Source organism: Anabrus simplex, chromosome 7 (assembly GCF_040414725.1).
Source record: "Anabrus simplex isolate iqAnaSimp1 chromosome 7, ASM4041472v1, whole genome shotgun sequence".
Lineage (NCBI taxonomy): Eukaryota > Metazoa > Arthropoda > Insecta > Orthoptera > Tettigoniidae > Anabrus > Anabrus simplex.
This window is the reverse complement of record NC_090271.1, coordinates 139,145,030-139,172,952: the sequence shown is the minus strand read 5'-3', so window position 1 is coordinate 139,172,952 and position 27,923 is coordinate 139,145,030. Positions and strand designations below refer to the sequence as shown.

The 27,923-nt window shown below is 38.6% G+C and overlaps 1 protein-coding gene across 3 annotated transcripts in view; it reads right to left on the bottom strand.

Annotated features, from left to right (window-relative positions):
- Positions 1-12,041, bottom strand: part of Asx (Additional sex combs) — a 273,851-nt gene extending 261,810 nt beyond the window's left edge. Inside the window, exon 1 of one of the 3 annotated variants that reach the window (XM_067151342.2) lies at positions 11,879-12,041. The gene's annotated coding sequence lies outside the window, so the exon portion shown is untranslated. Of the gene's footprint in view, positions 1-11,170; positions 11,232-11,356; positions 11,713-11,878 lie in introns of those variants that run through there. The other 2 variants (XM_067151343.2, XM_067151344.2) reach the window with 2 other exon arrangements.
- Positions 12,042-27,923: the final 15,882 nt, after the last annotated feature.

Below are 27,923 nucleotides of genomic sequence, written 5' to 3'. Positions count from 1 at the left end.
GCGTTGTCTAGCGGTAGGGCGCTCCACAGTTACTGCCGGATTTGACCTTTCTCCACGCCGACGCCACACTCGTCTGCAGTGACTATCACTGACAGAACAGAAGCGTGACTCATCGGAGAACACGACGTTCCGCCATTCCCTCATCCAAGTCGCTCTAGCCTGGCACCATGCAAGGCGTGCACGTCTACGCTGTGGAGTCAATGGTAGTCTTCTGAGCGGACGCCGGAAGTGCAGGCCTCCTTCAACCAATCGACGGGAAATTGTTCTGGTCGATATTGGAACAGCCAGGGTGTCTTGCACATGCTGAAGAATGGCGGTTGACGTGGCGTGCGGGGCTACCACCGCTTGGCGGCGGATGCGCCGATCCTCGCGTGCTGACGTCACTCGGGCTGCGCCTGGACCCCTCGCACGTGCCACATGTCCCTGCGCCAACCATCTTCGCCACAGGCGCTGCACCGTGGACACATCCCTATGGGTATCGGCTGCGATTTGACGAAGCGACCAACCTGCCCTTCTCAGCCCGATCACCATACCCCTCGTAAAGTCGTCTGTCTGCTGGAAATGCCTCCGTTGATGGCGGCCTGGCATTCTTAGCTATACACGTGTCCTGTGGCACACGACAACACGTTCTACAATGACTGTCGGCTGAGAAATCACGGTACGAAGTGGGCCATTCGCCAACACCGTGTCCCATTTATCGTTCGCTACGTGCGCAGCACAGCGGCGCATTTCACATCATGAGCATACCTCAGTGACGTCAGTCTACCCTGCAATTGGCATAAAGTTCTGACCACTCCTTCTTGGTGTTGCATTTGCTCTGTCAGTCAGTGTATTTTTGACTTTAATCGCTCAGAAATTTTCTTTGCACAGAGCACACCAGTCATAGTCTGCCACTTCAGCCATGCATTACTGATGCACTTAGCTGTTTCAGTACTGAAGATATCGGCAGTGATGGATGAACCAAGATATTATTTTCTGTAAGGTCGACGCCGATGATTTGGATGGTATCCATAACATTTGGATCTGCCATCACGTACTCTGTCTTTTTAATATTAATACGTAGTCCGAACACTTCTTGGCGGGTTTTCCATGCTTGCATTTGTTCTCAAAGGTCAGTCTTGCTCACAGAGGCCAACAACACATCATCGGCATAGAAGAGAGTCCAAGGTGCAGGTTTATGCAGATTTTTTGCTAGGATGTCCATGATCACGATAAAAAGCAGGAGTGAAAGTGCTGATCCTGAAATCAGATCATGAGGCACACAATCATATGCTTTCCCCAGGTCAAGGATAGCTAGGTGTACATGGTTCGAATTCTCACGGAGCTTCCCAATGAGAGAGTAGAGTGAATTGTGACAGTTATCCCACAGCCTTTCATGAATCCGCACACTGGTTGGTGGTGATGTGAACAATATTCCAGATTCTTTTATCAATGACATGTTCAAAAACTTTCATCATGTGAGAATTAAATTGCATTCCGATCACACTGCAACCCCCGCCCCCGTGACCTTAGTTTTTTACACTGTGAAGCCATTTGTTGTTGCATTTCAGTATCCTTAACTGTCTGTCAACTCTCTCTCTCTCTCTCTCCCTTCTCTCTGTCTTTTTTTTTTTTTTTTTTTTTTATACACAAACCCTTTCCCAGTAGTATCCCATTCCTACCCTTTCCAGAATATTCTGTACCCCATCCATCTCCAGCACCCTTGATTCTGACTGATTCATTTGGGGTTGGAAGGCTATATTAATTACTTCACCACCTGATCCCAACTTCAGTCTTACTCAATACCTCAATACCTAATTATCATTTTAACAACATCTCCCTATCGACTTACATAATTCATTCACAATAAATGTATTGATCGGTGGAACATTTTTCTTGTCTATTACATTGAATCCAATCAATACGGAATATGAAACTATAAATAAATAATAATACAGACAGGTTTATGGCGACAATGGGACAGGAAAGGATTGGGAATGGGAAGGAAGCAGCCGTGGCCTTTATTAAGGTACAGCCCCTGATGTGAAAATGGGAAACAATGGAAAACCATCTTCAGGGCTGCCGACAGTGGGGTTTGAACCCACTATCTCCCTGATGCAAGCTCACAGCTGTGCGACCCTAACAGCACGGCCAACTCACCCAGTAAAACCATCTTCAAGCCTGCTGACAGCAAGGTTTGAACCCATTACCTCCCGAAAGCAACCTGACAGCTACGTCACCCACACCTCATACCCACCTCGCTTGGTGCACATCGTTCTTACTCCATAGTTTGTTGTACAACTGGGTAATCCCATAATTATTTTATCAAATTTAATTGAGATTACATCAAATGTGGAAACTTTTTCTTCAACTCCCCAGATCTCTGCTCCAAACAATACCCTAGATTTTAATAATGCATTAAATACATTTTTATACACCCTTTAATCAGTATTTGGCGTCTTTTTGTCCAACATGTTAATAGCTGACAATGCATTCATACCGTTTAATTTTGCTTTTATTCATTCTGACCATTTCCACTTATCATACCTACGTAATCTATTTTCTTAAGGACTTCTAATTTTGCCTTGCCCAGCCACCATTTATTATTCTTTGATCATTTATACCCTTTTTTTATATACCATTACCTTTGTTTTCTGTGCATTAATTTTTAAATTCCAATCCTTATAGTAAATTACCTCTCCATTTATACTATCCTGCATGCTGGCAGGATACCATCCACAAAAATGAGACCTAGAATATCCTGATTCTGAAGACTTGGGTAAACCTAGATGCAAAGCCTTTCAAGTGAAATATATAATTATGAACCGTAAAAGCAGTAGGCCCTATAGGAGACAACTCATATCACTGTTTCAGCCATACTTTGGATAATATTTCCTGAATTATTATATCCTCCTTAACTTTAACTGAGCATTTCTGAACGTATGTTTTCAACTGCTCTGATCATCAAACGAGACACCCCTAATCTTCCCATCTTGCCACAACAGCCCCTTCTATTCGCACAATAAAATGCTTCTTCCAAGTCAAGAGCAGTGATGTACGATTTCCCTCCTTTTTAAAAAATCCATTAACCATTGATATATTGTCAGCTGTTGTCATCCGTTCTCTGAAGCCTGACTGGACTCTCTCCAGGATCAAGCCCCCTTTGCCCACCTCATAATCCTTTTTGCCAGCACACCTGTAAATTTCTTTATTATCATACAAAAATTTCAATACTTCGCCAGCATTCGTCACCTCCTCTACTTGGACATTATCCTTACATTCAACTATTTTTACATACTGCTGACTGAATACTTCTGCCTTCTAAGTCCTCACATATACTCTTCCCTTCTTCATTAATGATTCCTGGTATGCCCTTCCTAGAATATGTTTCTGCCTTAAATGACCTACACATACCCTTCCATTTTTCCTTAAAATAAATATGGTGGCTGTTATGTTTGTGATCATGTTAACTTTAGCTGACTTTTTTGCTAAATTCAATTTCCTAGCAAAGTTCCTTTAACCTCTCCTTACTTCCATAAGCATTCTTAACTCTTCCCTTCTAACCTGTCTGGAAGGGAGGGGAGGTTGCAAGGCCAGGATATGGGTATGTTATACGGTTTACTAGAAATATTCAAAAGCAGAATATATGGTTATAGAATAAGTATGATAATTGTTAAACCATTTCAAGAATTTAAGTACTGTAGCTAAAAACTATAACAACAGTAGTCACTGACTGGAGAAGCTTTTTCCTTTATGCAGCTTATTTCATAACTGTAGTTTTAAAGTTGAATGTGTTTTACTTTTACTCAGCAGTATTTCTACATTTTTATGTAGGCTATTGAGCCCCAATACCTTGTCTCTTAGTGTTATGAAATGTTTCCTTATAAAAAGGAGTTGCAATACAACCATGTTCTTTAAATTCAAGTGTTAACTCCAATTTCTGTGATGAGAGCCAACTGTGCTAGTTATGACAATTCAATAGTTAGCTCTGTCACACCCTAAATACATCTGCTTTCTGCATTCACATGAAATATTTGTTCGAGATCTGACAGTTATCATCATCATCATCATCATCAGTTTTCCACTCCAGTTGCCCGGGTGTGTTTACGAGCACTCTCCACTTCTGTCTGTCCATGTACCACTCTTCTCTCAAGACGACATCCCAGCTGACACCTCTTGTTCCTATGTCCTCTTTCACTTGGTCCAGCCATCTCTTCCTAGGTCTTCCTACCGGTCGTTTTCCGGCCACAACTGTGTGTAGCCGTTGTTTTGCTGTCCTATCGTCCATTCGTTTAACATGGCCAAACCATTTCAAACGGGCCCTTGTCACTTTTTCATTCAGGGATGGGTACACATCAGCTTCTTCCCTTATTCTTTCATTCCTTACCCTGTCCCTTTTTGTCTTCTGTACCATAGTTCGCAGGAACTTCATTTCTGCGGCTTGTAGTTTGCTATCCACTTGTTGGGTTGTTGTGCAGGTTTCTAGGCCATATGTTATTATGGGGGCGAAGTATGATTGGAATAGAATCTGCTTTGATGTTAAGGGAATTTGTTCGTTCCAGAGGAGGTTCCGAACTTGATGGTAAAACTGAGCTGATTTTTGAATGCGGTTGTTAATCTCATGCTGTATTCTGTTATCACTTGAAATGATAAATGATGCACCAAAGATATCTATATTGGTCTACTGTTTCCAGCTGTGTACCTTCCAGCATTATTTTTCCTTTCTTCTTCTGCCTGTAGACAGACATAGTAACAGTTTTCGATTTATTTATTGTTAATCCGTGTATTTTCAAATGTTCATTCCAGGTGTTCAAACTCTCTTGGACTTCCTTCTCTGTATTTCCCCAAATTACTACATCATCTGCAAATGCACTGATGTCCATATTGTTCTTCTGCTTAATTTCTTTCATGACTTCATCCATGACAGTGACAAAAAGTAAGGGTAAAAGGGTACTGCCTTTTTGCACTCCTTTAGTGGTTTGGAACCAATCAGAATTACCGTTTCGTATCTGTACGCAACTGCAGCAGTCTTCATAAAGCATTTTAACTTTCTGGATAAGCCCTTTGGGTACATTTTTCTTTCTTAAGCATTCCCATATAGTCTTCCTTGGAACACTATCAAATGCTTTTTCGAGATCCAAAAACACTAGTGTTAAGTCTTTGCCCTTCTCCCAATGCTTTTCTAACAGTATTCTAAGTGCAAATATGAGATCGGTAGTTGATCGGTGTTCTCTGAATCCGTATTGTTCTTCCTGTAGTTGTGGTTCTATTATTTTCCTTAGCCTTTTTTCAAGTATTTTCTCAAATATTTTCAAACCATGAGACAATAAAGTGATCCCTCTATAATTGCTACATTTCTTCTGGCTTCCTTTTTTGAAGAGAGGTATTATTATTCCCTTTTTCCAATCATCTGGGACTTTCCTATCCTTCCATATTGCATTAATTACTCTATGAAGCCACTGTATTCCTATTGCACCAGTTGCTTTGATCATATCTGCACTGACTTCATCAAATCCTGTTGATCTTTATTTGGGCATACTATTAAGGGCCGCCTCTACTTCCTTCCATGTTGGCGGGCTCTCTTGGTCAGGCTCATCATTGCAGCTTAAATTGACCTGCGTGGTTACATCATTGGAGTCTTTCCCAGTACTGTTGTATAAATTATCAAAATAGGATTTCATGATCTTCCTTATTTGTGTCTCTTCCCTAACTATGTTACCATCTGGTTCCTCTATTGCAGTTATGTATTCATTGTCTCTTCTTATATTTTGTATTGTTCGGCAAAGTAGTTTAGAATTAGCTTTGCTGTCTTACTCTAGTTTATCTGTGAAATCAGTCCAAGCTTTCCGTTTTTCTTCGGCCATAATTTTCTTTACTTGTAGCTTCTGATCTCTGTATTTCTGCTGCAGTTTGTTTACTCTAGATTCATTCCTTTGATTTCCTTTTTGCATTTCTTTGTCTCTGGCTTTCCTGGTTTCATTTTTCGCTTTCACAGCAATCTTCATCCAATCGTTCCACCAAAGAGTTTATTTTGCCTTAATTTTGCTATTAGTTTTACCACAAACTTCTACTGCAGCTCCGACAATGCTTTCTTTGAATCTAGTCCACTCGATGTTGCCTTCTTGTAATGCATCTGATGGTAATTTATTGGTCACTTTTTTTGTGTATTCAACTTGTTTCTCTGCCTTCTTTAGCTCCCATGTCTTGATTTCTGGTTTCCTGCATTTCTGAGGTCTATAAATTTCAAAGGGCTTTATTGTTGCGAGGAGAAGTCGGTGGTCAATGTCCAGGCTTTCACAGTAACCATGTGAGATGTAATATATCAAAAAAAAGTCAGAATAAAACCTAGGAAAACTGTTATAACGTAAAATCCTATAACTTATTTACATCATATGGCCTAGTTCAAGTTTATACATAATAAGAAATAAAATATAACCCGAAAGAGTACGTGGGTTTCACTGTTCTCAATAAATACCAGTGGCATAGCGTAATAGCATGGACTGTGTAAACTGGATTTAAAACAGCAAGTTTGGAAACTTTTGTCTAGTCACATAGATAAATCTCACAATTAAATTGACTGAATTTGATTGAACTTCTTGTCCATCAAAGAATTATTATTATTATTATTATTATTATTATTATTATTATTATTATTATTATTTGCAGCCATTATTAGTATTACTTTATTGGATTTTGACAAAGCTTATGATTCAGTTAAGAGAAAACATGTATGGGAATGCCTACAGAAAAAGAATGTACCAAAATCATTAATTAACAAGATAAAAATGTTGTATCATGAGAATAAAAGCAGTGTACAAGTGAGGAGTGGTAACTCTGAAACATTTTATACAAAGAAAGGTCTCAAACAAGGAAGTGCACTGTCACCATTATTGTTCATTATCAGGGAATAGATTTATATGTAAATACATATCTCCTTACGACATACATACATACATACATACATACATACATTATCATTATACACTGTTATGCCTTTCAGCAGTCAGTCTGCAAGCCTCTGTGAATTTACTAAACATCGCCACAATACTCGATTTGCAACTAGTGTTGTGGTCTCATTTAGTTCTATACCTCTTATATTTAAATCGTTAGAAACTGAGTCCAACCATTGTTGCCTTGGTCTACCTCTACTTCTCTTACCCTCCATAGCAGTCCATTATTCTCCTAGGTAACCTATCCTCCTCCATTCGCCTCACATGACCCTACCACCGAAGCCGGTTTATGCGGACAGCTTCATCCATCGAGTTAATTCTTAAATTAGCCTTTATCTCCTCAATTCCAAGTACCCTCCTGCCATTGTTCCCACCTGTTTGTACCAGCAATCATTCTTGCTATTTTCATGTCTTATTTCTAACTCATGAATAAGATATCCTGAGTCCACCCAGCTTTCACTCCTGTAAAGCAAAGTTGGTCTGAAAACAGCCCGATGTAAAGATAGTTTCATCTGGGAGCTGACTTCCTTCTTACAGAATACTGTTGATCACAACTGCGAGCTAACTGCATTAGCTTCATGACACCTTGATTCAATCTCACTATAAGTATTACCATCCTGGGAGAACACACAAACTAAATACTTGAAATTATCGACCTGTTCTAGCTTTGTATCCCCAATCTGACATTCAATTCTTGCAACAGAAGTCCTCCAAGGTACCTAAAAGAGATGTCTGACGATTGGTTCGTAAAGTAAGCTTTAGAGATAAGTGGTCCAGTTATTTTTTGTAAATAGTGGTTTAATGTCGCACTAATGTATCAAAGGTTTTTGACGACAAGGACGGGTAATAGTAAGGACTTACAGTCCCAGCATTTGCCTGGTGGGAAAATGGGAAACTACAGAAAACAACATTCAGGGTTGCTGAAGGTGAGATTTGAACCCACCATCTCCCGAATGCAAGCTCAAAACTATTTGACCCTAATGACACAGACAACTTGCTCGGTATCGGTTCATTTCTTATACCTACTAGAACAATGATTGGGTTCAGTACTGCTTTGATATTTCCACTTCACAATTACATCGCTAACAGCGAACCTGGGTACATGTAATTCTTGTGAAATCTCTCTCATGAAATGTCCAAACTTCGGGGTCCTTGCAAATGTGCCCTGTTCAAACTCCCTCAATATTTAATGTTGTCCAGCCCCATGGATAATGATTAGCGTGTTGGCCTTTGGTCCAAGGGGTCCCGGATTAAATTCCCTGCCAGGTCGGGGACTTTAATCTTCATTTAGTTAATTCCTGTGTGTGTGTGTGTGTGCGCATGCGCGCGCGCGCGCGCATTGACTCATTCTGTCAAAAACTTGTCTATGATGTACCTACACTTATATACCCTAGCATGCATAACCAGACATCATACAGAGCATGTTCAGTGGGATGTTCGGAGACTTTTAGCTAGCCTACATAGTGTAGCACCAAACAATAATGAATGAAAGTTGTTAGAAAAAAATACAACTAAAGCATTTGCAGCAGGAAATTATATGGAGAGAAGAAGAGACTGAATATTAAGCAGTTTGTTGAGCAAATCAGAGAAGAACCTGGAGACTGGCTCAAGTGATGTTACATGGGAGGAGCAGAAATGAAAGCATTCCATTGCTTTACAGAAAATGTCTTGGAACAGCATGAGACACACTATGAAGATGCAGTATTATAACAATATTAACATCTATATCATGATGTTGCTAAAGGGTCATTAAAATGTATGCCATTTATGCTTGTTGGCCCACAACAGTGAACCTAGAAAGATGACCTGGCTGCCAAACTTCTGGACTGATAAAGTAAAGATGATCTTATATCAACAATACTTTAACTGTGCCCAAGTAGGGAAGTACATCATCATGGATTGGATCATAAAATCCATCAGAAAACATTAAAGAGCCCAATACTCTAATATTTGTAATGACGTTCTCATTTGGGGAGAAACTGGAGCAGAAGTACAGGAAAAACTAAATCTTTGGAGTGATAAGTATAAAGAATATGGATCAACCATCGTGAAACAAAAACTGTTGAAGTGACTACCAACAGGAAAGGCACAGATTCAAACATTTTTCTGGAGGGAACTCGGTTACAATGTTTCTAACTTCACATATCTTGGATGTAACATTTCAAACGATAACACAATAAACCAAGAAATACTTAATAGGACTCAGAAAGCTTCTTAATTTTATTTTCAAGTGAGAAATCTACTGTGGGAAGATAAAATACCCAAGAAAGCAAAACTGACCGTGTTTCATTCATACTTCATTCCAACTCTCACCTATGGACTTGAAACATGTACCCTACACAACAATGCTAATAGTAAAATCCGGACAACAGACATTAAATTCATGAGAACAATGAACCAAAAGATCACGAAAGACAAGACTAGAAATGAAGCAAACAGGAGAGAGGTTTGCATCAAGATACCTGTTAATGAGCTTTTAGGAAGATGCAGGCTATAATGGTTTGAACATGTAATGCGGATGGACAGAAGAACAGCAAAGAATCACTTTGCCACCGAAGTGAGAGGAAAGAGACCAATAGGGAGACTAAGGAATCGATGGATAGACAGTGAAATCAGAGGTCAGCAAGAGGAACATCACGTGGGAGGACAAAGCGTAACAAAAACTATATTCTGACAGGAAGAAGTGATGAGCGCTTGTACACCACACCCGAGAAATGGAGCTGGACATGATAATAATAATAATAATAATAATAATGATGATGATGATGATGATGATGAAGATGCTGCTTGAAATGGTGAGCTAAGAATTTGAGAATTCCAGGCCAATTCAGAAACGTGGTTGATACTAGTAACTCCTTTGTGAGGATAAGGAAAAGGAAGATCCCACACGAACTGCCAAAAATTGACGAAGAATTGAAGAAATATGTTGCCTCCTTCAGAGAAGGATAAAATAATGTACATTTAGCTTGCTATGATGTATGTATTCTGAGTTGTACTAAACACCAATGGCATAAATATAAAGTCAATAGGCGAGAAAAATAAGCATGGAATACGGGAAAGAGCAAATGGATTCTGCCTCTAAAATGAATAGCAAAACTTAATCTTTCAGATGTAAAATGGCCTGCAACAATATAGTAAACCGAGAAAAGGTGGATGAAAATAATAAATGGAAGAATACAGAAAGTTTACAAGACAATGCAAGGTTGTGTGAGAAATATTTGATGATGCTATACCAATTTAAAAATTACAGTTAACTTACGAGTGCAAAATCTCGTTGCACTGGATCACCAAGAGCCAAATGTCAGTCTATATGCTATAGCCTACCTCTGTGGTACAAACTTATTCCTCATTTTTGGTTGAACTTGGCATTAGCCCTCTGTCTTGTTTCGAAAGACTTTGTATGACCATTATTTTGTAACTTACTGATCCCTAAGCCACAAACATTCTACTTCTATCAACTTCTATTGTAGGTACTAAAGCTAGCTACCACGCACAAAATTCACTTAATGTTATCACCTTGGTTACATTTACAGTGAAGAGCCCACCTGGTGGCCATGATCGTTAAGGCTCTGAAGTCTAAACAGTCCGACACCGAGGTTAGCCGGTTCGAGTCCCGTTGGTCGAAAAATTTCACCATAAGAACGTTGGCCGCCAGGGTAGGGGAGGAGGTGGTATACAATTTCTAATCACTAGATTGCGTGCCAGAAGCCTGGATTAAATTCCAAAACTCTCTGCAGTGCTCATATGAAGTAAGGGCATATGACGCTGTTGATGGTGATTCATCCGTCGGATGTGGACGTTGAGCAGACCCTGTGGTGCTATTTGACAGGAGTAGGCAATGTGCCGGTACCCCTACTATCATATATCAAGTCATTCATTTCATCTCATTAACTCCTTTGATGAGACTGACGTCAGGAAGGGCATCCGGTCATAAAAACCCGCCACGACAGATTCATCTCATCTCATACCCAACCCCATAGGGAAACGGGACAAGGGGTGGACAAACGGTTACATTTACAGTGAAACTCAGGAATACTCTAAGCTAGCCATCACTCCACTGAGGTGTATGTGACTTGCTACCGATAAACAGATTGTACCACACACAGAGAATAGACCTATATCAAATTACACAGGGATATTACAAGGCTTTGGCAATCTGGAAAGTAGAATTATATATAAAACACAATACATTAGCAGTAAATGGGCACCACATGCTCTTAATTTGTTGACAATCAGCTTACGATGTTCTGCACAATCTTGAAAATCTAAACAAGGAAACTCCATGTCGTAGTTCGGTGGTGCCAGGTCGGTACGTAACAAAATATAACGTTGTTGACAAACCATCCAAATCGACAGCAGTCAGAGAAAATTCCATCAGATTATTCCAGGGTTTCAAAAGAACATAACCTAAACAAGAAATATATTACCAGCACTAAACTTCAGCATGAATCCTCAAATATCGTCGTATTATTCTAGCTCGTCACTAGATGAGCTTCGGGTACTAAATTCGTCCCTGAAGTGAACTTTACTTGTACCAAACGAGCTCACTGACACAAGAGTTCAATCCCCTTGACATATAGATCAAAACACAACGGATGCTCAGTAAATACGGGGCCATCCGGTACACTACGGAATACCAATCTTAATTTAAAAGATGCATTTCGATCAAATTCAGTCTATGTTACGAATAATTACAACACTACTGTCTAACCACTTTGTACGCATCTTCCTGCGTAGTTTTTAAATAACTGTGAGTTGTGACATGTTAGCATTCCATCCAGGGAGTCCCCTTCCATACACAATAGTAATAGAGCCAGGACATGAGGACCCACGAGCAATGACCCTACAATACTATATTTACATGCCCCTACTATCATAGTAATGTCAATTACATGCGTCAATCCCGCCAAACATATACAAATTAAGAGAAAATTAAATATGTATCTTACTTCTGGAGACCATCGTCACCTTCAGCCCATATTGGTTCTCTCCCGCCAATAATAACACCAAATTTTTAAGAACAATATTTAATGAAGTAAGTTCAATTTCAGAATAATAAGTCGGCTATTGGCAGTCACAATCTATTCTACAACGAATACTACCAACACAATAGACTCGTAGTCTACCATGTTTGCTCATTCCAATTATGCCACCTGACAGCGCTGTGAGCGACAATCGCGATAAGCCCGGCGCCCCTGTATTCATCACAAAAGGCAGTGCGATTTAAGTGTAGTTATACGCAATATACGTACAGTAAATTTTGACTCATCTTCGACCCCCACCTCCTTTTATTTACTGTTGCATTCCATATATTTAAAAATAATCTTTGAGTAATACCTTTCCGTTACGTGAATACAGTACGCCCAAAAAAGGTGTAATTCGGCACTAGACGATACACTATTATAGCCCGGCGATATTCAGTACGGTAACACTGAAAGAGAAATATATTTATATCGTCTATAAATCTAGATTATATTATTTTTGATAAATATTTGAAATGGTTAATGGTGTGGGTTGTTGTAGTCACGTCCTAGTTCGTGAATCATGGGCAACGACTGAGTGCCCTAAAGTAGTCCTAAAGGCATGATACCAGTTACTACGGTATGGGAATAAGCATCACGGACATATTCTGGAGGTGCTGTTCTGGATCATAGCCTTACATGTGCTCAGGCGGCTAGGGCTATAACAATCCACCGGGATCCCTAATCCGTTAGAGAGGAGATCCTCACTTGGACTATGTGTAAGTAGGGTAGCATCCTGCTTCATGAATTTACCGAGCTCAGAACATTTTAAGCTAGCCTTGGACCTCTGGGGGTAACGGAGTCCCAGTCCCCTTTGACAGGCGAGGAATTCCTTGGAAACAACTTGGCAACGAAATGGAATTCGATGGGGGAGCTATTAATATTCATGGGGCTTATGGAAGAAAGAAAGTAAAGCTGTGTGAGTCAGCAAAAAGGATACATCTGAATGTAATTCTTAAATAATTATGTATTTAGCTTTCCGCAGATTCATTGTCAATTTGTTACACTGATGCCAGTGTAAGAGAGTGAGTATGACCTGCTGCATTTTTCTAAAACTGTACCCTTACTTTTGCCCGTATAGAAGATATTAGTGTCATCAGCGTATAATGTGATATAGCCATTTAGATCGCATGAAGAAATATCATCTATATTAATGAGAAATAAAAAAGGACCTATTATGGAAAATTGTGGGACACAATGGGTTATATAACTGGCAGAGCTCGAGTAATTATTCAAGGTAACAAGTTGCTTTCGTCCTGTTCAGTAATTTCCGAACCATTTCAAAGCAAGCCCACGAATTCCAGCCTTTTCTAATTTTCTTAAAAGAATACTATGATCAACAGTACCAAAAGCTTTGGTAAGATCAATAAATACGCCTGCTGCAATGTTAAAAATTAAATAAATGAAAAAGAGGTTCAACCTATTCAATACATAAGAGAAAGAAATGTAGTGATTACATTCTTATTTAATAGTAACTATAAATGGGACCGGTTTCGACCCTAGTCCAGGTCATCGTCAGCCGTAAAAACATGTAAAACAATGCATATGAAAAAGAAGAAGAAAAAGATTAAGTGAACTCTGGATCGGTATAAGATGAAACATAAATTAACGATGGGGGTAGAAATTGTGAGTCATTTAAAAGAAAACAGTACGTAAAATTAAGAATGGTAGTAAGGCACACGCATTGATAGGTGAAGTCTCACAATGTTTATGAATATTGGAGAACGGTCAAATGGGTCAGTTTCCACACTCTGTCAGGCACAAAGTCACAACACTATCAAATAATATATGAAGATCATAAATAACTTGAAGTCGCAGACGAATAGATTTGTAGAAGCAAACCGCCAGCTCCCGGTGATCAGCGCGGCACATTCAAGGTCATGCGCTGCGGTCTCAAACGCCAAAGTAGGATGGAGAATATCCTGAAGGTCCAGTATTTGTCTCGGTTGCGGGAAGTTAAGTACGTATATATAGAAATATACAACGCAAATCAGTATAATTGAATGAGTACTTGTGCTCCTGCTAAGTTCTTGGAAAACAGTTGACTTGAAAGAACAATTGTAAAGAGAAAAATATAGTAAAAAGCGCAATATCGGAAAACAAATGAAAACTTATATGCACAGTGCGCTATTTTTTTTATTGAAAAAATTTTAGGTTATGATTGAAGTAGTCGAAGTTGGCGCAAGACAAGAGTTAAAATTTGAAAGAGGAGAACCGAAATAAAGGTCGATTGTTTTTTTCTTTTTTATAATAGAGAAGGTAGAATAAATTAACAGATGAAGAGTGATAGTGAAATAAGAGTAAGAATAAAAGAAATTGAAGTTAGATGGTATTGAGGAAGGATAAGATAGGGAAATGAAGGAGACGTAGTTTAGGGTGGGTTAGGAGGGTGGGTTATTGGAGGTAGAAAATGTGGGTGGGAACTTTGTAAGGCATGGAAAATAGAATTGGGGTTTTGGAATTTGGAATTTTTGAGAAGAAGAATTAGGAAGTCAAAAAGGATATTGGGTTTTTCAGAAATGTCGTTTAAATTGAAATTAGGGTTGAAGTACTGGTCAAGGTGGATAAAGCAATTTTCAGTAATGTTTAAGAGGGGGCCTTTGTTACTGATTTTAAGTATATTCATGTCATTGTCAATACTGGTGAAACTATGCTTGGAATCGTGTATGTGCTGTCCTATGGCAGAGAATCTGTTGTATTTAATGGCGTTGACATGTTCAGAGTACCTGATATTGAAGTTGCGGCTGGTTTGTCCGACGTAGGAGGAATTGCAGTTGTTGCATTTGAATCTGTATACACCAGATTTAGAAAAAGCATTAGACTTATTTAGAGATTTAGAGTTGTGTAAGATATCAAGTTTTCTATTCTTAGTTCTAAAAGAAATTTTCATATTATGTTTTTTAAAAATATTAGTTATTTTATAAGCATCCTGAGTGAAAGTGAAGGTGGAAAAAGCAGTTGATTTTATTGTGTCTTTAGATAAAGTGGTTTTTGGACGGTGTTTGAATTTGTTGATGATGCGGTTTATGAAGGAGTTGTTAAAGCCATTGAATTTAGCAATGTTGCAGATGGTGTTTAATTCATTATTTAAATCTTTTTTGGACATAGGGGTGTTGAAGGCACGAAAAATTAAGCTGTTATAAGTAGCACGTTTATGAGCTTGGGGGTGCGATGAATCGTGTCTTATTGTGGTTGCTGTTTGGGTTGGTTTTCTGAAAATTTTGTAAGATAAAGAAGAAGGATGTCTAGTAATAGTTAGGTCCAGAAAATTAAGAGTTTGGTTGTGTTCTGATTCGAGGGTGAATTTAATGTTAGCGTCTAAGTTGTTGAGATGAAGAAGTGTAGAGGCTGCGTTGGTTGATTCCTCATTTAATATTACTAATGTGTCATCGACATATCTCGCCCAAAAGAGGATGTTGGAGAAATCATTATTATTATTAATTCTTTTGTTCTCTAAGAAGTCGAGGTAAATTTCAGCAAGAATGCCAGAAGCTGGTGAGCCCATAGCCAAGCCATCTTGTTGATAAATGGTGTTGTCAAAGGTAAAATAATTATTGTTGAGAATTAATTTTAAAATAGACATGAAGTCTTAAATGCTGCAATGTTGTTGTTATCTACGGTGGATTGTAACGTAATGAGATCAACAGTAGCTACCTTGGTACTAGACCTCTCCCTGAACCCATATTGCCCCTCATAGAATAAATTCTTTTTGTTTAGAAAAGCCAAAAATCTCTTCTTCACAACTGTTTCCATAATATTGGAAACAATTGATAAAATCGAGATTGGCCTATAGTCGCTTGGATTTAGTATATTCCCTCCCTTAAACAAAGGGATCACTTTAGCTATCTTTAGTTTATTGGGTACCGGTATTATACCGGTAGTCACGAACTCAGTAATTATCCCTAGCAGTAATCCTATTATAGGGTCCTGTGCTTTTCTTAATAGTGAGGTAGTAATGTAATATATTCCGCAGCTGTTCATACTTTTAAGCTTAGATATGATGAACTTTACTTCTACTACATCTGTTGAGTACAGGTAAAGGGATTCAAGAACAGTAAATTCAAAGAAAGACACAGGAATACTTAGAGCTAGGTTTTTGGCAATATTTATTAAAAAAAGAGTTGAATGAGTCACGCAGAACCTGTTTGTCAGTTATTACTTTGCCTTAAATTTCAAGCATGCTACACGAGCCATTCGTTACTTTTTTTATTATGAATGTCTGTTTTGGATCGTTATTATGAGATTTGAATAGCTTTGAGTAGTAGTCATGTTTGAGTCTTCTTTTAAAATTAGATACTGTATTTCTACATCTGCAGTATTCTTGTCTCAGAAGCATGTTAATCTTGTGAGTAGGATGTTTGAGTTTCGCATGCAAGAAATCTCGTACCCTTATAAGGGTAAGAAGATCTTCAGTAACCCAAGGAATTTTCCTAGGCTTGTTTATTCCCGTTAATGTTGCATTATGTTTATTAGGACAGCTCGTATAATTGTCTTTTTGTTGTATTTGGTTAATGAATAAATAATACACTATATCTATGTGGCAAATGTTCGCATAATATGTATCTATATTGTGTATACCGGTGTTCATATAGGTATTGGTCGATTCATTCTCCTTACACATACTAGGTACTGCAGAAATACTTGAGTGAGGAGACAAGGGTGCCCATACCCGCGGGCAAGGTGGGGCCACGGCCAACCACAACCCCCCGCTAGCTCACAGGGAAAGGCAAAAATCTAGTCTAGTCAGGTGTTTTCCTTTCAAGAAAATGATTAACTTCAGTATTACGTAGAATAGGTAGCACCATTCCCCACCAACAGGCAGGGAACACCGTGAGTTATTCTACCACAGAATATAAGTCGCCATTTATTTTCCAAAATATTAAAAATACTACCTACATAACCCCAGGTCTACCCCCCCCCCACCGTACAAACTGCCATATGGGCGCTGATGTGAGTGTTGGGTGAGTGATTTGGTTTCGCCATAGCATGACAAAATATAAAATACTATGGTCACTTCGGTCATTATTAATACTTGATACTGTATAGCATAATTCAGAATTATTCGCTGAAATGTGATTAATTAAAGTGCCAGCAGAGTCACTTATTCGAGTAGGGTATGTTCTATTGCATTGAGTAAGATCATAGCAAGTTAGAAGATTGAGATACTTTCTATTTAAAGAAAGCACCAAGCTCAATAACAATACGAAATTTGATATAAACACAAGGGTCGTAACACCACAGTTACTTGAAAATTATATGAAATTTTATGAATGATCGCAATAGGCCTATAGACATGGTACGTTATTTGGAGTGAAAATTATACCTCTCTAGATATTGAGAACGAAGCCAAGAAACGCGAAAGAAAAATAATGATTTCAAAAGTAAGAAGGAAAATTAAACTCTTGGAAGAAAAGTTTCGAAAACTGAAGGAACAACTCAGTTTATCAGTCTATGTGGGGAAGATGACTGTTGAAATCTAAAAACTAACATTTTTAACCAAACAAGTTGAAGCTTTCGAGAAAGGAAATGTAAATAACGTGAAGATACAATACTAGGGTGTGTTTGGCTCTAAACGTGATATCCTTCCAATTACACACATTTTGCATTTACCTCCCCCCAAAAGACCTAAATCCTTGTTGGGTACTAAAAAGTACAGACAGCGATCACTTCATTAATAACAACTAGACTGATTGAGGAAGAGAAGTCAATATTTTCTGGAAATGAAAAAGAAGGGTCAGTCATTATTGAGGAATTGACGATTGGGAATAAATTGCAATATGATATAAACTAGGACATATTTCCCGCCATGAAGGATGTTGACGGAGATACACTGGACGGTGTACTCCATTCGAGGGCTTGTCGACGTTAAATTGAATAACGGCTTCAAACTATTTCACTTAGTAATCAGAGATCATCGGGGAAAAAGCTTTAGATGCCATGAATCAGTCGGTTGTAAGTTTTCGAAAGGTAACATTTATTTACAAGGTTAGTATTTCAATGTTTGAAACATTGTGTGGAGGAGGTCATACTTTGAGGTAACGAAATATCACTATTTCTTAGATATTACACCGGTTATGTAATAAATAATGTACAGTCGACCAAAAGCAACGAAGGGAGGTGGACGTGCGCAGCAGTTAGTGAGAGAGATGGGTGTCTCCCTGTCCCAATATCGAGCAGTTACTGGAGGATGGCAGAGATGCAGGAGTATGAAAATGGTACGAAGAACGAACGAAAAGAAAAGGCTTTCTGGAGAAGAGGATGGTTGTGGCATCGGTGGCAGTGTTTGTGACAATTTTACTCATTATTGGGGTCGTGGAACTGAGCTCAGGCCCCGGACAAGTGGAAATGTTGGTTGGGTGGAAATCGAGGCTATTAAAGAGGTTGTGTAGGAGGTGTGTCCAATAGACCAAGTAAATGAGCTAATGAAGGAGCATTCAACGGAAATTAAGGATATGAGGAGGTAAATGGAGGAGAAAATGGAGAGGCTGAGACTGAAGACGGAAAATAATGCTGAAAAAATAGTGTTTTATAGAAAGAAGGTGAAATGTGTGGAAGAGGAGCACGAGAAGGTGAAGGGAGAAGAGGCAATAAGCTGCCAGAAACGCAGGAGGAAAAATACCTTCATCCACGGTATACAGGAGGGAGTGAAGGAAAATATAGCGGATATAGTGTACAAGGTGGTGGATGTGATACAGAACAAAATGAAAATTAATTTTTGTGAAGTGGATATAAACTATGTGGGAAGACTGGGTAAAGTGGAAGGGACTAGACCAATAAAAGTAAAGTTATTATCCAACTTGATGGCTGATACTGAGGTAATTAAAGTTGGAAACCGACAAGGCGAGAAAGTGTGGTTGAGGAGAGACATGGGGATTGTCGGGAGTAGAATCATTAGAATCTCAAATAACCACCTAATGAGAATCAGGAACTAACGGTTGAGAACTTTCATTAGGGGGCAACACCTGGTGGTAGGGAATTGAAGATGGTTTAGAACGTGGTCTGTGAACTAGCTGCAGGGAATTGATAATATTCTTCAACAGGAAGGGTGTTTGTTTCAAACCAATGTGACAAATTTGCGGAGAGGTCGAATTGCGATTATCAAGCAGGCAGCGGCAGCACAAGCGTGTCCGAGGTACGTGAAGGCGCTAGTGAAGCAAACAGTGACCACCAGGCCCAGGTGGAAGGGGGAAACGATGAAGACAGGAGCGAAGTAGGCAAGGATGTGTATCGTGAAAGAAGAGAGGTGGAACTAAGGCTTGAGAACTTTCATTAGGGGGCAACACCTGGTGGTAGGGAATTGAAGATGGTTTAGAATGTAGTCTGCAAACTAGCTGCAGGGAATGGATAATATTCTTCTACAGGAAGGGTGTTTGTTTGAAACCAATGTGACAAATTTGCAGAGAGGTCGAATTGCGATTATCAAGCAGGCAGCGGCAGCACAACCCTGTCCTTGGTACGTGAAGGCTCTAGTGGAGAGAACAGTGACCACCAGACTCAATTGGAAGGGGGAAACGATGAAGACAGGAGCGAAGTCGGCAGGGATGTGTATCGTGAAAGAAGAGAGGTGGAACGAGGTGAAAAAATAAGTGAACTTCTGAGGAGGCGAAGATCTTTGGGTCTGAAAGACCTGTGGGGGTAGAATAAGAGAGGTCAAGTTGAGAAAGTGAATAAAGAGTGTTCAAAATGTGTAAAAACGGTGGTATGGTTTCGGGAAGAGAATGTGCGATAACAAGAAATAGGGAAAGTAACGTGAGTGAAGAGGATAAGAACAAGGAAGGAAGAGTATCGGTAGGGGAGAGAAAAGCATAACTAGAATGAAAAATAGGTTTTGTAAATATAGAAGGTTTGTTATGCAAGATGGGGAACGAAGTGATTAAATTAGTAGAGAGTTTTGATGTCGTAGCCCTGCTAGAGACGTGGCTAGGAAAGAAAGGTGTTTACATAGAGAAAGTTTGTGATGAAGAATAAAACCAAAAGAATGGAGAGGGTAAGGGGGAGGATCCCAGGAGTTATTGTGCTCTTGATAAAGGAAGTGATTAATGAGCGAATGGGAAACATCCAAAATGATATAGAGTAGGTGATCTGAATTAGATTTAATATAGGGGATTAAACTACCCAAAAAATTCGCACTACGCTAACGAAAATATTTTCCAGGATCTGTGGTAGTGGAAATAAGTAGAAACTGTAGGAACTTACTAGAAATTGAATCTAGCAAAGAAGTTAGCTAAGGATAACATGATGGCAAGCATAATTGGCAGTCATACAAATGTTAGTAAAAAATGGAAGGGTATGTATAGATACTTTCAGGCAGAAACAGGTCCCAAAAAGGACATTCCAGGGATCATTAATGAACAAGAGATTTGTGTATGTTAGGATCTTCAAAAAGCAGAAGTATTCAGTCAGCAGTATATCAATAATTTTTATTACAAGGATAATTTCCAGATAGAGGAGGTGACTAATGCTGAAGAACTATTAAAATTTAACTATGTTAACGACGACATTTACACTAAGATACAAAATTTTAAAACTAGAAAATCGGCTGGAATTGAGATTTCTGGGGATATACCAAAGACTATGGGCCGGATTAAAGTACCGTATCTGAAGTACTTATTTTATTATTGTTTGCATGAAGGAGCTATACCAAATGAATGAGGAGTTTCTATAGTAGCCCTTGTGTACAAGGAAAAGGGTGATAGACATAAGGCTGAAAATTACAGGACAGTCAGTTGGACATGCATTGCATGTAAGCTTTGGGAAAACATTCCTTCTGATCATATTAGACATGTTTGCGTAATTAATAGCTTGTTCGATAGAAGGCAGTTCGGTTTTAGGAAAGGTTATTCACTGAAGTTCAACTTGTAGGATTCCAGCAAGATATAGCAGATATCTTGGATTCAGGAGGTCAAATGGACTGTATCGTGATTGACCTGTCTAAGGTATTTGATAGTGTGGATCATGGGAGTCTACTCCCAAAAATGAGTGCAATTGGACTTGACGATGACTGAAAGAAGTGGAATCAGACATAAGGCGTCTTGTAGATGTTGTTATTCTTTATAGAGTAATGAATAAGTTACAAGACTGTGAGCAACTGCAAAATGACCTCGATAATGTTGTGAGATGGACAGCAGGCAACGGTATGATGATAAACGTGTATAAACGTTAGGTTGTGAGTTTCACATATAGGAAAAGTCCTCTCCGTTTAATTACTGCGTTGATGGGGTTAAAAGTTCCTTATAGGGATCACTGTAAGTACCTAGGTTTTAATAAAAGGAAGGATCTTCATGGGAGTATTCACATAAATGGGAATTTAAATAAAGGGTACACATCTCTGCACATGGTTATGGTTATGACGAATGTGTCGTCCACATATCTAGCCCACATGAGAATGAGATCAATCAAGAAAGTGGAATACACTCTTCAATCCTTGAAAAATATTGACCCATACATTAAATTCACACTAGAGTCAGAAACCAATAAAGCAATCAATTTTCTAGATATAACCATTATTAGAAATACATCTGGCCTGTCTTACAAAATATACAGGAAACCTACACAAACTGCTAACACTATACACAAAGATTCCATACATCCCATAATGCGCTCGGATGGCCTTCATTTAAACCGCAGTGGTACGTATAAGTTAGGAAATTTGTTTGGAAGGGTAATAGGGAGGTACATTCAGGGAAACGGGATGGCCTAGGGAGCGGTGATAAGGGAACAGGGAACTGGAAATCAAGTAGGGATGACATAAAATTGTTAGTGCTGAACTGTAGAAGTATTGTAAAGAAAGGAATAGAATTAAGTAATTTAATAGATATATATTTACCAGGTATTGTAATAGGAGTTGAATCATGGCTGAGAAATGATATAATGGATGCAGAAATTTTCTCACGGCACTGGAGTGTGTATCGTAGAGATAGGATAGGAAAGGTGGGAGGGGGAGTTTTCATTCTGGTGAAAGAAGAATTTGTAAGCTACGAAAAAGCTAAAGATGAGACACATGAAATTCTAGGTGTAAGGCTCATTTCTAAAGATACCGGTAATAGGCAACTTGATATATTTGGAGTGTACAGATCGGGAAAGGGTAGCACTGGTGCGGATTCGGAATTATTTGATAGGATAGTCAGCTATGTGGGAAACGACATGGAAAGAAATGTGATTGTAGCGGGAGATCTGAATTTGCCAGATGTAAATTGGGAAGGAAATGCGAACGACAGGAAGCATGACCAACAAATGGCAAATAAGTTAATATGGGAAGGACAGCTGATTCAGAAAGTGATGGAACCAACCAGAGGGAAAAATATCCTGGATGTGGTGCTGATAAAACCAGATGAGCTCTATAGGGAAACTGAAGTAATAGATGGTATTAGTGATCATGAAGCTGTTTTTGTTGTAGTTAAAAATAAATGCGATAGAAAGGAAGGTCTTAAAAGTAGGACTGTTAGGCAGTACCATATGGCTGATAAAGCAGGTATGAGGCAGTTTCTAAAAAGTAACTATGATCGGTGGAAAACGGTAAATAAAAATGTAAACAGACTCTGGGATGGGTTTAAAGAAATTGTTGAGGAATGCGAAAACAGGTTTGTACCTTTAAGGGTGGTAAGGAATGGTAAAGACCCACCTTATTATAATAGAGAAATAAAGAGACTAAGAAGGAGGTGCAGACTGGAAAGAAATAGAGTTAGAAATGGCTGTGGAAGTAAGGAGAAATTGAAGGAACTTACTAGAAAATTGAATCTTGCAAAGAAGGCAGCTAAGGATAACATGATGGCAAGCATAATTGGCAGTCATACAAATTTTAGTGAAAAATGGAAGGGTATGTATAGGTATTTTAAGGCAGAAACAGGTTCCAAGAAGGACATTCCAGGAATAATTAATGAACAAGGGGAGTGTGTATGTGAGGATCTTCAAAAGGCAGAAGTATTCAGTCAGCAGTATGTAAAGATTGTTGGTTACAAGGATAATGTCGAGATAGAGGAAGAGACTAAGGCCAAAGAAGTAATGAAATTTACATATGATAACAATGACATTTACAATAAGATACAAAAGTTGAAAACTAGAAAAGCAGCTGGAATTGATCAGATTTCTGGGGATATACTAAAGACAATGGGTTGGAATGTAGTACCATATCTGAAGTACTTATTTGATTATTGTTTGGTCGAAGGAGCTATACCAGATGAATGAAGAGTTGCTATAGTAGCCCCTGTGTATAAAGGTAAGGGTGATAGACATAAAGCTGAAAATTACAGGACAGTAAGTTTGACATGCATTGTATGTAAGCTTTGGGAAGGCATTCTTTCTGATTATATTAGACATGTTTGTGAAATTAATAACTGGTTCGATAGAAGGCAATTCGGTTTTAGGAAAGGTTATTCCACTGAAGCTCAACTTGTAGGATTCCAGCAAGATATAGCAGATATCCTGGATTCAGGAGGTCAAATGGACTGTATCGCGATTGACATGTCTAAAGCATTTGATAGGGTGGATCATGGGAGACTACTGGCAAAAATGAGTGCAATTGGACTAGACGAAAGAGTGACTGAATGGGTTGCTATATTTCTAGAAAATAGATCTCAGAGAGTTAGAGTAGGTGAAGTTTTGTCTGACCCTGTAATAGTTGAGAGGGGAGTTCCTCAGGGCAGTGTTATCGGACCTTTATGTTTTCTTATATATATAAATGATATGAGTAAAGGAGTGGAATCGGAGGTAAGGCTTTTTGCGGATGATGTTATTGTCTATAGAGTGATAAATAAGTTACAAGGTTGTGAGCAACTGCAACGTGACCTCGAAAATGTTGTGAGATGGACAGCATGCAATGGTATGTTGATAAACGGGGCTAAAAGTCAGGTTGTGAGTTTCACAAATAGGAAAAGTCCTCTCAGTTTTAATTACTGCGTTGATGGGGTGAAAGTTCCATTTGGGGATCATTGTAAGTATCTAGGTGTTGATATAAGGAAAGATCTTCACTGGGGTAATCACATAAATGGGATTGTAAATAAAGGGTACCGGTCTCTACACATGGTTATGAGGGTGTTTAGGGGTTGTAGTAAGAATGTAAAGGAGAGTGCATATAAGTCTCTGGTAAGACCCCAACTAGAGTATGGTTCCAGTGTATGGGACCCTCACCAGGATTACCTGATTCAAGAACTGGAAAAAATCCAAAGAAAAGCAGCTCGATTTGTTCTGGGTGATTTCCGACAAAAGAGTAGCGTTACAAAAATGTTGCAATGTTTGGGTTGGGAAGAATCGAGAGAAAGAAGAAGAGCTGCTCGACTAAGTGGTATGTTCCGAGCTGTCAGCGGAGAGATGGCGTGGAATGATATTAGTAGACGAATAGGTTTGAATGGCGTTTATAAAAGTAGGAAAGATCACGATATGAAGATAAAGTTGGAATTCAAGAGGACAAACTGGGGCAAATATTCATTTATGGGAAGGGGAGTTAGGGATTGGAATAACTTACCAAGGGAGATGTTCAATAAATTTCCAATTTCTTTGAAATCATTTCGGAAAAGGCTAGGAAAGCAACAGATAGGGAATCTGCCACCTGGGCGACTGCCCTAAATGCAGATCAGTATTGATTGATTGATTGATTGATTGATTGAGCATGGTATACCGAGCCCTCGCCATACCCATGGCAAAGAAAGATCTTATTAATGAACTTAATACCATAAGGGCAATTGCTAAGTTCAATGGGTACAACAGGCAGTTTATAGAACAAATAATAAACAAATATAAGTACCGGCCTAAAACCAAACGCATAAAAGAAAAAGAAAAAACTCATATCTCAACCACCTTCACTTATAATAATGACGTCCACAAAATCACCTACCTTTTCCGAAAAGAACGTAAGAATTTTATTCAAAACTAACAATAGAACCTCCGAAATTTTACACAATTCTGCATCAATCAATACCCCCAGTATCTACTCTAAATCTGGAATATATAGACTAAAATGCAATGAATGCAGCAGCTCCTACATAGGTCAAACAGGACGCAGTTTTATGATTAGATATTCGGAACACGTCAACGCGATGAGACACAATAAGTTCTCAGCCATGGGTGTACATATGCAGGACACTAATCACAAATTTACCGACATTGAACAAGATATGGAAGTTCTTCAAACAGTAAACAAGAGACCCACAATGAATATCATTGAAAGTTGTTACATCAACTGCGACCAATATTTTAACCCCAGTTATAATTTAAATGCGATTTACGAGAAACCCAATATCCTTTTTGATCTTTTAATCGATTGGCTTAAAAATACCAAAGTATCGAAAAACAGTTCGATTTTCCAAGTAATCCGGAATACACACTCCCGTCAATTACCCCCACTACCCCATCCATCCGCCCCGCCTTAGTTCCATTCCCCCGCAAGTGCTCCGCCTCCTGCCTTCCCTTCGCCTTCCCCTAGCCACCTTTACCGTTTCTCACACACTTCGTCCGGCTCCGTCTGTGTAACAACACGTTCACATGCTGCTCAAGGTGAGTCAATCATCATTTAACGATTCTAATGTTTCTAGTAACTTCCATACATTGCTTCCAACATCTAACTTAGCTATTCTCTCCTTCAGGTTCAAAATGAAGTGGGAATTCATCTCTAAATACATCACGATCTTACATGATCAAAGTAAACTTTCCTGGAACCACCTAATATCTAAAGGAACACATGTCATCCACATAGACAGCATACAACTGTAAAAATTCACTTATTCCGGATGCACACAGACTGAATTATGTAACGAACAGCCGGAATTTTAAGAATTTATATCACACCAATTGTATCATAATTTTATCGTATTTCATTTATCACCACATTAATTGTATGTTATTTTACAATGTGTTAAAATGTGTTCTAGATGTTTTAGGAATATATATCTTGTTTTAATTTGTACTCAAGGCTGATGATGGCGCATAGATGACGAAACTTGTACCATTTGACTATTTGACATGTGATTAAATCACAATAAAACGTCATTGTATTGAATAGGTGGACCTTGAAAGAATTTAATTTTGTTGTAATCCCACTTCAATACGGAACCAATGAAATTCATAACTATAAATGTTACAGAAATCTTTTAAAATAACAGACTCGGATAGGAATTAACTAGCACTGTTGGTAATGCCAACATGGCGATGCGAGCAAAACTCGGCTTCAGCGAGCCAATGCATTGCAGTGGGCATTGCCATCTCTATGTTATTCTGTGTTCGTTGATCGTACCTGATTTCTCTTGGTTAACACTTATTCTTTTCCAACTCGGACTGTATTATTTTTGCGAAGCCTAGAGTCTTTCATTTTTACGCCATTCGTGGCGTTTGTCTTTCTTTGGCCGATACCTTTATTTTTCGAAATGTTGGTCCTCTGCCATTTTTCCCTCTGATTAATGTTAATTCAGGATATTTGTCCGGTTTTCCTTCCTCGTAAAACGATAATCACCGCTACCACCTGTGCACAGAAATGCCAATGTAGGCTATATGTACAGTGTTGAACAGCATTCATTGAACTCGGTACGTTGTACTGAAAAAGTCAATGTATCGTACTAGTCGTTGGTCGATGTGGTCCCTGGTTCTATTCCTGGCTGGATTTGGGATTTTTAACCTTCATTGGTTAATTCCGATGTTTCGGGTACTGTGTGTGTGTGTGTGTGTGTGTGTGTGTGTGTGTGTGTGTGTGTGTGTGTGTGCCGTCTTGAGCTTTAGAATATATGATAGGGCACCATTCCTTTCCGGAAGCCAATAGCCATTTATTTATTTAATTTATTTCAGTGAATGGTGTTATTAAATACTTTACATCTAGCTCACACAAAGGTGTTTCTGCACAGTGTTCTTAAAAAGAATGTAACATTATTTACCTGCATCCCATTATTCCTAAACTTTCACCCTCACCCAAAATATGTGCTCTAGTTAAAAGCCTGTTATAAACAGTATATATTGGTGCAATCACGTTATCCGGACATGATTTTTTATTAAATTTGATTACCGTACATAATTTAGACAAGGATCGGAAGTTAAATGTGAATACACGTCTTTATCACGGTGAGTTTTTAAAATACACAGCTGGAATACTGCTGTTCAGAAACACGTCCCTTACCGCCATTACACTGCTGAAGACCGAACAGTTTTCCGCTAATAATATCGTAGAGAGATCGCAGCCGACCTCTCTTCACCGCTTCGTGCTCCGACCATCTTTAGAGTCCTCGTGTTTTCGAAACAGACTTTCAACGTATTAGGTCGTGTTACGTACATGTAGTACGTGTTGAAGAGATGTTAAGTACAGAACAAAAATGGCCAACCGGACACCAGTTTTATTTATTTATTTATTTATTTATTTATTTATTTATTTATTTATTTATTTATTTAATTATTTATTTATTTATTTATTTATTTATTTATTTATTTATTTATTTATTTGGGAAACCAAAAACAGCGAGAAGCCGAATTACAGAGTTCCGCAATGAAATACATATTTACAATACAGTAGCACAAGGCAAGCATAAAGAAAAGTGGAAGAATAATGACGAAAAACATCTAACGATAAAAATAGAGGAAAAAATTAAAAACTAACAAAATTAGAGACACAACATATAAAAACAAAAAATTAAGGCTAAAGAAACAACGAAAAAAATTGTTGAACGTAAAACGAAGAGAAGAACTTATAGCTAGGCACAGTAAGATAAATACAGATATAACACTTAAGTAATTGTATAGTACAGTAAAAAATAAATAAATATTATATTATGTACAAAAGAGAGGACAGCAATGAGAAGAGAAAAAAGGAATATGAACAAAATGAACTAGGTTAAGGAAGAATCGATTAAAGGAGGCATACGAAGAAAAAACGTGCAAGTTCCTGTCAGAAGATAAAGAGTTAAGGAGGGTTGGTATGCGGATAAATAAACTTCTTTGAACGAGAGAGAGGCAGGAATACGGAATATGAAGGGGCGGAGTAATCCTGGTTTTGCGAGTTGGA